Source organism: Carcharhinus amblyrhynchos, chromosome 3 (genome assembly GCF_965287045.1).
Source record: "Carcharhinus amblyrhynchos chromosome 3, sCarAmb.v2.hapA, whole genome shotgun sequence".
In the NCBI taxonomy this organism is placed as follows: Eukaryota; Metazoa; Chordata; class Chondrichthyes; order Carcharhiniformes; family Carcharhinidae; genus Carcharhinus; species Carcharhinus amblyrhynchos.
The window spans coordinates 65,655,653-65,669,345 of NC_137326.1; the positions used below are offsets into that span (position 1 = coordinate 65,655,653).

General features: G+C 43.6%; 1 pseudogene; it reads right to left on the reverse strand.

Moving 5' to 3' along the window:
• Positions 1-325: 325 nt before the first annotated feature.
• Positions 326-489, reverse strand: LOC145341665 (U2 spliceosomal RNA; annotated as a pseudogene).
• Between the last annotated feature and the right edge of the window lie 13,204 nt (positions 490-13,693).

Sequence of the window (13,693 nt, forward strand, 5' to 3'; positions counted from 1 at the left end):
ACAGAGCCAAAGACCCAGGTTCAATTCTGGTGACTATATGTGTGGAGTTTGCATGTTCTCCCTGTGTCTGTGTGGGTTTAATCTGGTTGTTCTGGTTTCCTTACACAATTCAAAGATGTGCGAATACATAGAATCCCTGCAGCACAGAAAGATGCTGTTGATCCCATCAAGTTTGCACTAATCACAATCCCACCCTGGCCCTATCCCCGTAACTCCACTTACTTACACTACTAACCCCCTGACACTAAGGGGCAATTTAGCATGGCCAATCAACCTAACCTTTGGACTGTGGAAGGAAACTGGAGCACCTGGAGGAAACCCCCACAGACAGTGACCCAAGCCAGGAATTGAACTTGGGGCTCGGCACTGTAAAGCAGCAGTGCCACCATGTTACCTCTATACCTGGCCCCCAAATAGAGGATGTGTCAGATGTGAAACTGATAAGAAAAGATACTATACTTGATCTTAGCCAAAAGGCTGAGAAGTGAGTTAGGTTGTCCATGCTAAACTGCCCCTTAGTGTCAGGGAGACCAGCAGGGGAGTTACAGGAATAGGGCTTGGGTGGGATTGTTGTTGCTGCAGGCTTGATGGGCCAATTGGCCTCCTTCTACACTGCAGGGATTCTATGATTCTATTCCTATAAGATCTGAAAACGTCTGTGGAAAGAGAATGGAGCAAATATTTGCGTCTGGATGACCTTAACTGGGTAATTGTGAATGCACCTCTTTCAACGGGTTTGCTTGCATGCAGATTAACAAATTGGAGTTAACTACAGAAAGTAGGCCAGCTCTATGATAGGTTGCTAATTTCTGTGTTTTAACTCATCAAGTTGACAACCAAATCCCCAGGTCCTGCAGATTAATTCAGTCACGTGCCTGCAACTTCAAGGATTTTGGTGGGTAGAGGGATGTATGGGATGCAGAGTATGTGTGACAACGAAAGGAGTGGGAGAGAGGCTGGCAAAAAGGAAGCATGAAAATCTAGGTAGACAAGAAATGACAGGTTGGCATCAAGAGCGGGTAGGACCCAGCCAGCACATTGCTCCAACACAGTAGAAGAGGGTTCCAAATCCAGACAGATCACTAATGTCTTGCAGAACAAATCAGAGGCTGAAAATTCTGTGAGTGGCATGGTGGCACCATGGTTAGCACTGCTGCCTCACAGCGCCAGGGTTCTGGGTTTGATTCCTACTTGGGTAGAAAGAAACTTAAGCAAGGAGTAAGGAGGGCTAAAAAGGGTCATAAAAAGTCATTGGCTAGCAGGATTAAGGAAAATCCCAAGGCTTTTTATACATATTTAAAGAGCAAGAGGATAATCAGAAAGAGGGTTGGCCCATTCAAGGACAGGGGAATGAATCTATGCACGGAGCCAGAGGAAGTGGGCAAGGTACCAAATAAGTACTTTGTGTCAGTATTCACCAAAGAGAAGAACTTAATGGATGATGAGTCTGGGGCAGGATGTGTCAGGTTATGTCATGTTGCAATCAAAAAGGAAGTACAAGCCCAATCTACTCAATCTCTCATAAGCTAACCCCCTCATCTCCGGTATCAACCTGGTGAACCTTCTCTGTATCCCTCCAAGGCCAATATATCCTTTCGCAAATAAGGGGACCAAAATTTCACACAGTACTCTAGTTGCAGCCTCACCAGTGCCTTGTACAGTTGCAGCAAGACTTCTCTGTTTCCATATTCTATCCCCCTCGCGATAAAGGCCAACATTCCATTCGCCTTCTTGATCACCTGCTGCACCTGCAGACTGAGTTTTTGTGATTCATGCACAAGGACCCCCAGATCCCTCTGCACAGTAGCATGTTGTAATTTTTCACCATTTAAATAATATTCCATTTTACTATTATTTCTTCCAAAGTGGATAACCTTACACTTCACTGCCACATCACCTCATTGGCAAAAATGATTTGCCAAACTTTCAGAAGTAAATTGGAATCAAATGTGGATTTACTCTAAATACTTAACATACCAAGGTGGCTGTTGCCTTTTTCATCAACAATACTCAATAGCATTTGGAAAACAGTGTGGATATACTCTTTGATATAGACACGTTGCCGCCATATGAGTTTGTTCATGAAAAGTATCAATTACTGTGAAAGACACTTGGCAATCAGATATAGATTTACTCCAAATACTTAACGCATCCGGATATGGACTTCACTGTAATATCAAAGGTTTGGTGGGAAATACTTGATTTCATTGAGAGCAACTTCGGAAACTGATGCACTTTGGATACACTCAAAATGCGACATCAGCGGTCTTAGAGATAGGGACTTTACCCCAAAATCTCCGCTTTGGCGAATAACATCAATGACATCTCGAAAAACAATGGAAATTATTCTGGATTAGTCAAAACGCTTCACTCCTCGAGGTAGCCTCTTTGCTGCAATATCAACATTTTGGTGAGAAAGACTCCATTGCAGTGGGAGAGAATTTGGAAACTAATGTGGAAACCAAAAATTCTTCATTCGTTGATATATTGACAACACTGCAATATCAATTTTGTGGCAAAAGGACGCGATAGCAGTGATAGAAACTTTGGAAATCAATGTGGATTTACTCACTCCACTCATCCAGATAGACATACTGTCACCATTTCACCTTGTTTGCAAGAAATAATTGGTCACATGTTTTGGAATCGAAGGTGGATTTCCTCAAAATGCTTCAGTGATCAAGTTAGATGATTTGCTGCCATATCAGTCTATTGGTGAAAAAGAATCAGTTCCTTTGAGAGAAACTTTGGATTCAAATCTGGGTTTCTCAAAATGCTTAACCCAAAGTGATAAGCATTTTGCCGCAATATCAGTGTATTGGCGAAGTAGAATCAGTTACTTTCAGAGAAACTTTAGAATCAAATGTGGATTTCCTCAAAATGCAAGATATGCATGTGGGCCCAATATTTTCATTTCAGAGAAAAGAATCAATGGCAATGACAGACAGTTTGGAATCTAAGCTGAATTGTCTCAAAATGTCAAAACCACCAGTTTGCCACACGATTACTTCAACTTTACCACACCTTAGTGCAATGTTAGTACTTTAGCAAAAAGGGCAATGAGAGAAAATTTGGAAATTAATATCTGTCACAGTAATTGATACATTTTACCAACAAACTCATATAGTGGCAATGTATCCATCTCCAAGAGTATATCTACATGCATTCCAAAGCTTCTGTAAATGCTATTAAGTACTGTTCACCAAAAAGAAGACAGCCATCTTGGTACATCAAGTATTCAGAGTAAATCCACATTTGATTCCAATTTATCTCTGAAAGTAGGTGAATCCTTTTCTCCAATGAGCAGATATGGCAGTGAAGTCAATATCTCGAGAGGCGAAGCATTTTGAGCAACCCACATTAGTTTCCAAACTTTCTCTCATTGCCCCTTTTGCCAAAATGCTAATATTGTGCTAAGCTGTCTTAATATTGTAACATAGATACCTTGGTGTGTTCAGCATTTTGAAGATATCCATATTTGATCCTAAAGTTTCTCTGAAAGTAACTGATTCTTCTTCGCCAATGCACTGATATTGCGGCAAAACGCTTCTCACATTAGAACATAGAATGTTGAACACTACAGCACAAACAGGCCCTTCAGCCCACAAGTTGCACCAATCATATCCATACCTACCAGGCCTATCTATAACCCTCAATCCCATTAAATCCCATGTATTCATCCAGATGTCTCTTAAAAGACCCCAATGAGTTCACCTCCATCACCACTGATGGCAGCCGATTCCACTCACGCACCCCCCTCTGAGTGAAAAACGTACCCCTAACATCTCCTCTGTACCTACTCCCCAGCACCTTAAACCTGTGTCCTCTCATAGTGACCATTTCAGCTCTGGGAAATAGCCTCCGAGTATCCACCCTATCTATACCTTTTAACATCTTACAAACCTCTATCAGATTGCTTCTCATCCTTTGTCTCTCCAGGGAGAAAAGACATAAGAACATAAGAACATAAGAAATAGGAGCAGGAGTAGGCCATCTGGCCCTTCGAGCCTGCCCCGCCATTCAATAAGATCATGGCTGATCTGTCGTGGCTCAGTTCCACTTTCCCGCCCTCTCCCCATAACCCTTAATCCCCTCTCTTATCAAAAACCCATCAACCCGCTTCTTAAAAATATTTAGCGAGGCAGCCTCCACCACTTCAACGGGCAGAGAATTCCAGAGATTCACCACCCTTTGAGTGAAGAAGTTCCTCCTCAACTCCGTTCTGAACCGCCCCCCCTTTATCTTGAGGCTGTGCCCCCTAGTCCTACTGTCTTTTTTGAGCGGGAAGAGTCTTTCCACCTCTATCCTATCCATCCCATTCATCATCTTATACGTCTCAATGAGATCTCCCCTCATTCTTCTAAACTCTAACGAGTACAAGCCTAGTTTATTCAGCCTCTCCTCATAGCTCAACCCCCTCAACTCCGGTATCAGCCTAGTAAACCTCCTCTGCACTCCCTCCAGGGCCAAAATATCCTTGCGCAGGTGCGGCGCCCAAAACTGCACACAGTACTCCAGCTGCGGCCTCACCAATGCCCTATACAGCTGCAGCAAGACCTCCCTACTTTTATATTCAATCCCCCTCGCTATGAAGGCCAGCATCCCATTCGCCTTCCTGACCTAGCTCCCTCAATCTATCCTCATAAGGCATGCCACCCAATCCAGGCAACATCCTTGTAAATCTCCTCTGCACCCTTTCAATAGCTTCCACATCCTTCTTGTAGTGAGGCGACCAGAACTGTGCACAGTACTCCAAGTGGGGTCTGACAAGGGTCTTATAAAGTTGCAGCATTATCTCCCAACTCCTAAACTCAATCCCTCGATTAATGAAGGTTAGTACACCATACGCCTTCTTGACCACATCCTCCACCTGCAAGGCCGATTTAAGAGTCCTATGGACCTGGACCTCAAGGTCCTTCTGATCCTCTACACAGCTACCCTTGATATTATACTCCCTCATCCCATTGGCCCTGCCGATATGGACCACTACAAATTTATCCACGTTGAAGTCCATCTGCCACTTCTCCGCCCAGTCCTGCATTCTATCTATGTCTCACTGCAACTTCTGACATTCCTCCAGACTATCCACAACATGACCAACTTTCATGTCGCAGCAAACTTACCAACCCATCCCTTCACTTCCTCGTCCAGGTCATTTATGAAAATGACAAACAGCAAGGGTCCCAGAACAGATCCCTGGGGCACTCCACTGGTGTCCGATCTCCGTGCAGAAAATGACCCATCCACAACCACTGCAGGCAAGCCAGTTCTGGATCCACAAGGCAACAGCCCCTTGGATCCCATGCCCTCTCACTTTTTCAAGAAGTCCTGCATGGGGGATCTTATCAAACACCTTGCTGAAGTCCATATAAACCACATCCACTGGTCTTCCTTCATCAATGTGTTTAGTCACATTTCAAAGAACTCAACTAGGCTCTTAAGGCATGACTTCCCTTGACAAATGTTACATCAAGCATTTTGAGAAATCCAGATTTGAATCCAAAGTGTCTCTCAAAGGAATTGATTCTTTTTCGCCAATAGACTGGTCTGGCAGCAAATCGTCTATCTTGATCTTTGAAGCATTTTGAGATAATCCACCTTTGATTCCAAAATGTCTCACAAATTCTTTTTCGCCAACAAGCTGAAATGGCGACAGAATGCCTATCAGGATGAGTGAAGGAGTGAGTAAATCCACATAGCTTTCCAAAGTTTCTATCACAGCTATTGAGTTCTTTTGACACAAAGTCAATATTGCAGTGATGTCAATATCTCGAAGAGTGAAGAATTTTTCATTTATTAATTTGCACATTCTCTCCCACTGCAATGGAGTCATTCTCACCAAAATGTTAATACTGCAGCAAAGAGCCTATCTGGACGAGTGAAGCATTTTGACTAAATCCAGAATAATTTCCATCATTTCTCGATATGTCATTGATTTTATTCACCAAAGAGTAGATATTGGGGCGAAGTCCCTATCTCAACGACCGCTGATGTCCCATTTTGGGTGCATGCAAATCAGTCTCCAAAGTTGCTCTCAATGAAATCGAGTATTTCTTGCCAAACCTTTCCTATTAAATTGAAGTCCATATCTCGATTCAGGAAGTATTTTGAGTAAATCCACCATTGATGGCCAAGTATCTGCCCCAGTATTTGATATATTTCACCAACAAACTCATATGGCCGCAATGTTGTCTATCTCAAAGAGTACATCCACATGCGTTCCAAAGCTTATGTAAATGCTATTGAGTATTGCCCACCAAAAGGTGACAGCAATCTCAGTGCATTAACTATTTAGGATAGATCCACATTTGATCACAATTAATCTCTGAAAGTAGGTGAATCATTTTTGCCAATGAGCCGATGTGGTAGTGAAGTCAATATCTCGGGTGGTGAAGCATTTTGAGTAACCGACATTAGTTTCTAAAATTTCTCTTGTTGTCCCTTTTGCAGAAATGCTAATATTGTGCAAAGCTGTTGTATTTGTGTAACATAGATATCTTGGTGGCTTCAGCATTTTGAGGAAATCCACATTTGATTCTAAACTTTCTCGGAAAGTAACTGATTTTTGATAAATCCACATTTGAATCCAAAGTGTCTCTCAAAGGAATTGGTACTTTTTCACCAATTTACTGATATAGCTGCAAATCATCTATCTCGATCATTGAAGCATTTTGTGGAAATTCGAATTTGATTCCTATGTGTCTTGCAAATTGCTTTTCGCCAACAAGCAGAAATGTGGAGAGCCTGTCTGGATGGGTGGAGTGAGTAAATCCACATCGATTTCCAAAGTTTTTATTACTGCTATCGAGTTTGTTTGCCACAAAGTCAATATTGTAGCGATGTCAATATCTCGAACAGTGAAGAATTTTTGGTTTCCACATTAGTTTCCAAATTCTCTCCAGCTGCAAAGGAGACTTTCTCGCCAAGATGTTCACATTGCAGCAAAGAGCCCATCTCCAGGCACTCCAGCATTTTGACTAAATCCAGAATAATTTCCATCGTTTCTCAAGATGTCATTGATGGTACTCACCAAAGAATAGATTTGGGGGCGAAGTGCCTATCTCGACAACCGGTGACGTCCCATTTTGATTGTATCCAAATCCGTTTCCAAAGTTGCTCTCTATGAAATTGAGTATTTCTCGCCAAACCATTGCTATGACAGTCAAGTCCATATCTCGATGCATTAAGTATTTTGACGAAATCTACATTTGACAGCCAAGTATCTGCCACAGTAATTGATACTTTTCACCAATAAACTCATATGGTGGCAACATTGTCTGTCTTGAAGGGTACATCCAGACGGGTTCCACAGCTTCTGCAAATGCTTTTGAATATTGTTTACCAAAAAGGTGACAGCCATCTCGATACGGTACATATATTTCAAGTGGAGGTCCCAGGGCCTGGGGGACAGGACGAGTGGGTAACTGTTAGGAAGGGGAAGAAGAAGAAGAGTAGTCCTGGTCCAAAGACTACCCAGTGGCCCCCCAAAAGGCATCAACAGGGGTACAAAAGGTATGTCAGGAGGACCAGAATGCCTCAGAGGGAAGGAAGGGGGCTGGCAATGAGATAGTGGTGGGAGATGGGGAGGTCAAAGGAATTGATAGGCAGTTCTGTGGGCAAAAGCAGGACTCCAGGATGGTAGTCTGCCTCCCTGGAGCAGGGGTACAGGACATATCAGAGAGGATAGAGGGAATTTTGAAGGGTGAAGGGACCCAGGCTGAAGTAATTATACACATAGGAGAGAAGGACGTAGGAAGGCAGAGCAGGGGGGATGTACGTAGGCAATTCAGGGAGTCGGGGGCCAAGCTGAAGAGCAGGGCCTCCGGGGTGGCATTCTCTGGGCTGCTGCCTAGTAACAGCAGGGCTAGGAATAATGAGATCATGCAGCTGAATGTGTGGCTGAGGGATTGGTGCAAGGTAGAGGGCTTTACTTTTGTAGATCACTGGGAAGTATTTGTGAGAGAAGGGCACCTGTACAGGAGGGATGGGGAACATTTGAATGGGAGGGGGACAAATATCTTAGCTGGGAGGTTAGCTGGAGTGTTTTGGCAGGTTTTAAACTAATAGGGAGGGGGGGGGTGGGGATGAGACTGATAGCTCATTAGGCGCTGGGATTGGGAGTGAGTTGGGTGACAGGGTAGGTTTGGTTGGAAGGAAAATTATCCGGGGGAAGGAGGATCCGAGTGGGCCTGGAGGGTTGGATTGCATCTGTTTTAATGCGAGGAGTGTAATGGGTAAAACGGATGAGCTTAGGGCCTTGATATTTGTGAGGAATTTAGATGTGGTGGAAGTGACGGAGACGTGGTTAAAGGAAGGGCAGGACTGGCAACTGAATATTCCTGGGTATAAGTGTTTTAGGTGTGACAGAGGAGGGTTGAAGAGAGGTGGTGGGGTGGCGTTGTTCGTTAAGGAGCACATCACAGCGGCGCAGAGGATAATATGGAGGAGTTGGGGATTGAGTTGCTGTGGGTGGAGTTGAGGAATAAAAAGGGAGAGATTACGATGCTAGGGGTATACTATAGGCCACCCAACAGCCCAAGGGCAGTGGAAGAAGGCGTTTGTAAAGACATTTTAGATAGGTGCAGAAAGAATAGGGTGGTTGTAGTGGGTGACTTTAATCTTCCTGGAGTGGATTGGAAGGTGCCTAGAGCTGGTGGTTCGGATGGGGAGGAATTTGCAAAATGTGTGTTGGAAGGGTCCCTGGAGCAGTACGTAACTAGCCCGACTAGGGAGGGGGCGATACTGGATTTAGTTTTGGGTAATGAGCCGGATCAGGTGGGTGAGGTTGAAGTAGGCGAACATGTGGCTAACAGTGACCACAAGTCTGTCTACTTTAGGACAAAAATGGAAAAGGATGAGTGCTGTCCGAAGGGGAGAGTGCTGAACTGGGGGAAGGCGAGCTATAGCCGGATTAGGAAGGAGCTGAAGGACACTGATTGGGAGAGGTTGTTAGCGGGTAAATCCACAGTTGGCAAGTGGGAGGCTTTCAAGGGCAAACTAAAAATGTTGTAGGAAAGGCATGTGCCGGTAAAGAGGAAGGATGGGAAAGGCAGGATTAGAGAACCGTGGATTACAGGGGATATTGAGGACTTGGTCAGGAAGAAGAGAGAGGCATACGTTAGGTCTAAGCAACTGGGAATGGAGAGAGCACTGGAGGAATATAGAGAGAGCAGGAGAGAGCTCAAAAGGGGAGTTAGAAGGGCAAAAAGGGGGCATGAAATTTCTTTGGCTGATAGGATTAAGGAAAATCCAAAGGCATTTTACTCTTATATTAGGAACAAGAGGGTGGTTAGAGGGAAAACAGGTTCTCTTAGGGACAAAGGAGGGGAGCTATGCATTGAGTCTGAGGGAATGGGGGAGATCCTGAATGAATACTTTGCGTCGGTATTCATGAAGGAGAGGGGCTTGGTGTCTTGTAATGTCTTGGAGGGAGCTGTAGATCAGTTGAAGGAAATATCCATTACGAGGGAGGAAGTGTTAGAGTTTTTAGGTAGCATAAAAACTGATAAAGCTCCAGGACCTGATGGCATTTATCCCAGGCTGCTTAGGGAGGTGAGAGATGAAATTGCTGGGCCTCTGACGCAAATCTTTGTCTCTTCTTTGGACACAGGTGAGGTCCCAGAGGACTGGAGGATAGCGAATGTGGTACCGCTGTTTAAAAAGGGCAGTAGGGATAACTCTGGTAATTATAGGCCAGTGAGTTTGACATCAGTGGTAGGAAAGTTGTTGGAAAAAATTCTGAGGGATAGGATGTATAAGCATTTGGAGTGTTGCGATCTGAGGGATCCGCAGCATGGCTTTGTTCAGGGGAGGTCTTGCCTTACGAGTCTGGTAGAATTTTTTGAGGAGGTGACAAAAACGGTTGACGATGGACGATTCGTTGATGTCATCTATATGGATTACAGTAAGGCGTTTGACAAAGTCCCTCGCGGTAGGTTGGTAGAAAAGGTTAAGGCACATGGGATACAGGGACAGGTATCTAGATGGATTGAAAACTGGCAAGCAACAGGAGACAGAGAGTAGTAGTGGAAGGGTACTTTTCTAGCTGGAAGTCTGTCACCAGTGGTGTGCCGCAGGGCTCAGTACCTGGAGTGGGACCTCTCCTCTTCGTAGTATATATAAATGACTTGGAAGAGGGCGTACATGGTGTGATCAGCAAGTTTGCAGATGACACCAAGATGGCAGGATTGGCGGATAGCGAGGAGGATTGTCAGGTGACACAACAGGATATAGATAGGCTGGTATATTGGGCAGGTAGATGGCAAGTGGAATTTAATCCTGATAAATGCGAGGTGATGTATTTTGGAAGGAATAATGCAGGAAGGAGTTACATGATAAAGGGTAGACCAATTAAGAGTAAAGAAATGCAGAGGGACCTGGGAGTGCAAGTGCACAAGTCTCTGAAGGTGGCAACCCAGGTGGAGAAGGTTGCGAAGAAAGCTGACGGAATGCTAGCCTTTATAGGAAGGGGTATAGAGTATAAGAGCTGGCGTCTAATGCTACAGTTGTACAGAACGTTGGTTAGACCGCATTTGGAGTACTGCGTCCAGTTCTGGTCGCCTTACTACCGGAAGGACGTGGAGACCCTGGAGAGAGTACAGAGGAGGTTTACCAGGATGCTGCCTGGTATGGAAGGACTGGGTTATGAGGAAAGATTGGGTAAACTGGGGCTCTTTTCCTTAGAAAGATGGAGATTAAGGGGGGATCTGATAGAGGTGTATAAAATAATGAAGGGTATAGATAGAGTAAACAATGGTAGGCTTTTTCCTAGATAGGAGACAAATATCACGAGGGGGCATGAGCTAAGGGTGAGGGGGGAGAAGTATAATTTGGATACTAGGGGGAGGTTTTTCACACAGAGGGTCATGGGGGTATGGAATGCACTACCAAGTAAGGTGGTGGAGGCAGGCACGCTGGACTTGTTTAAGGTTTACTTAGATAGGCATATGAGTGAAACAGGGATGGAGGGTTATAGGAGACAGTTTTAAGAAGGGTCAGAGCCTCAGGACAATACTGGAAATCTAATGCTGCATGTTGATGTTTTGTCTCTTTCACTCCGCAGGCGTGTCGGTCCACCTTACTGTCTAACGAGGGGCATGCACACGGTGGGTCGTGCGTGGGCTGCTCTTCTATGTTTCGAGAGTGGCCTAGTACTTCACGTCGTTGTGTGTGCTTAAAACTGGACCAGAAGATGGGCACCACAACAGCTCAGTGACTATCACTGCTAGCTGTGCAGATACAGAATAAAGTCAGTGACATCTCGACAAACGATGGGAATTATTCTGCATTTAGTCAAAAAGCTCCACTCCTCGGTCTAGGCTCTTTGCTGCAACATGAATATTTTGGCGAGAAAGCCTCCATTGCAATGGGAGAGAATGTGCAAATTAATGTGAAAACCAAAAATTCCCAACTCTTCAAGATATTGACATCACTGCAATATTGATTTTGTGGCAAAAGAAATCGATAGCAGTGACAGAAACTTTGCAAATCAATGTGGATTTACTCACTCCACTCATCCAGATAGACACGCGGTCCCCATTTCAGCTTGTTGGCAAAAGATAATTTGGGAGACATTTTGGCATCAGAAGTGGATTTCCACAAAATGCTTCAGTGATCGAGATAGATGATTTGCTGCCATATCAGTCTATTGGTGAAAATCAATCAATTCCTTTGAGAGACACTTTGGATTCAAATCTGGATTTCTCAAAATGCTTAACCCAACGTGATAAGCATTTTGCAGCAATATCAATGTGTTGGTGAAGAAGAATCAGTGAGTTTCAGAGAAACTTTAGAATAAAGTGTGGATGTAATTTAAATGCTGAACCCAACAAGATATCTATGTTATGATATCGAAGCGACAACACTACAAACAGCTTGGCATTTCGGCAAAAGGGGGAAATGAGAGAAATTTTGGAAACCAATGTACGTTACTCAAAATGCTTCGCCTCTCCAGATAGTGACTTCACTGTCATATCTGCTCATTGACGAAAGGGATTCACTTACTTTCAGAGGTAAGTTGAAATCATAAAAACGTACTCTATATGTTGAATGAACCGAGATGGCTGTCAAATTTTGGTGAAAAATACTCAATTGCATTTGCAGAAGCTTTGGAACTCATGTAGGTATACTCTTCGGGATAGACACACTGCCACCATCTGAGTTTGTTGGTGAAGGCTATCAATTACTGTGACAGATACTTGGAAATCAAATCTAGATTTACTCAAAATACTTAATGCATGGGGATATGGACTTCAAATAATGGCAAAGGTTTGGCAAGAAATACTCGATTTCATTGAGAGCAACTTTGGAAACGGATTTAGATATACTCAAAGTGGAACATCAGTGGTGGACTTTGTCACAATTTGGTGAATGAAATCAATGACGTCTCAAGAAACAATGGGAATTAGTCTGCATTTCGTCAAAATGCTTCACTCCTCGTGATGGGCTCTTTGCTGCAAGATCAGCATTGTGGTGAGAAGTCATTGCAATGGGAGAGAATTTGGAAACCAATGTGCAAACCAAATATTCTTCACTCTTCGAGATGTTGAGATCATTGCAATATTGACTTTGTGCAAAAGAACTCGATAGGAGTGATCAAAACTTTGCAAATCGATGTGGATTTACTCACTCCACTCATCCAGATAGACACGCTGTCCCCATTTCACCTTGATGGCGAAAGATAATTTGGGAGCCATTTTGGCATGAAAAGTGGATTTCCACAAAATACTTCAATGCTCGGGATAGATGATTTGCCGCCACATCAGTCTATTGGCAAAAATCAATCAACTCCTTAGGCAGACATTTTGGATTCAAATCTGGATTTCTCAAAATGCTTAACGCAACGTGATAAGCATTTTGACGAAGAAAGATCTCTCCGAGCACATCAGAATCAAATACTTTCCGAGAACTTTAGAATCAAATGTGGATGTCATCAAACTGCTTAACACAACAAGATATCTATGTTACAACATTACAAACAGCTTAGCACAATATTAGCATTTCCTCAGAAGGGTCATTGGCGAAAAGGATTCACTTACTTTCAGAGTTGAAATCAAAAAATCATACTCTATATCTCTAACGAACCGAGATGGCTTTCACATTTTGGTGAACAATACTCAATTGCATTTACAGAAGCTTTGGAACTCATGTAGATATACTCTTCGGGATAGACAGACTGCCGCCATCTGAGTTTGTAGGTGAAGGCTATCAATTGCTGTGACAAATACTTGGAAATCAAATCTAGGTTGACTCAAAATACTTAACGCATCGGGATATGGACTTCACAATAATAGCAAAAGTTTGGCGAGAAATACTCGATTTCATTGAGAGCAACTTTGGAAACGGATTTGGATACACTCAAAGTGGGACATCAGCGGTGGACTTGGCCACAATATCTACCCTTTGCTGAATAAAATCAATGACATCTCGAGAAACGATGCGAATTCTTCTGCATTTAGTCAAAGTGCTTCACGCCTCGTGATGGGCTCTTTGCTGCAATATCAAGATTTTGGCGAGGAAGACTTGATTGCAGTGGGAGAGAATTTGGAAACGAATGGAGAAACCAAATATTCTTCACTCTTCGGGATATTGAGATCACTGCAATATTGACATAGTGCAAAAGAACTCGATAGCATTGACCGAAACTGTGGAAATCGCTGTGGATTTACTCCCCTTACTCATCCAGGTCACCTTG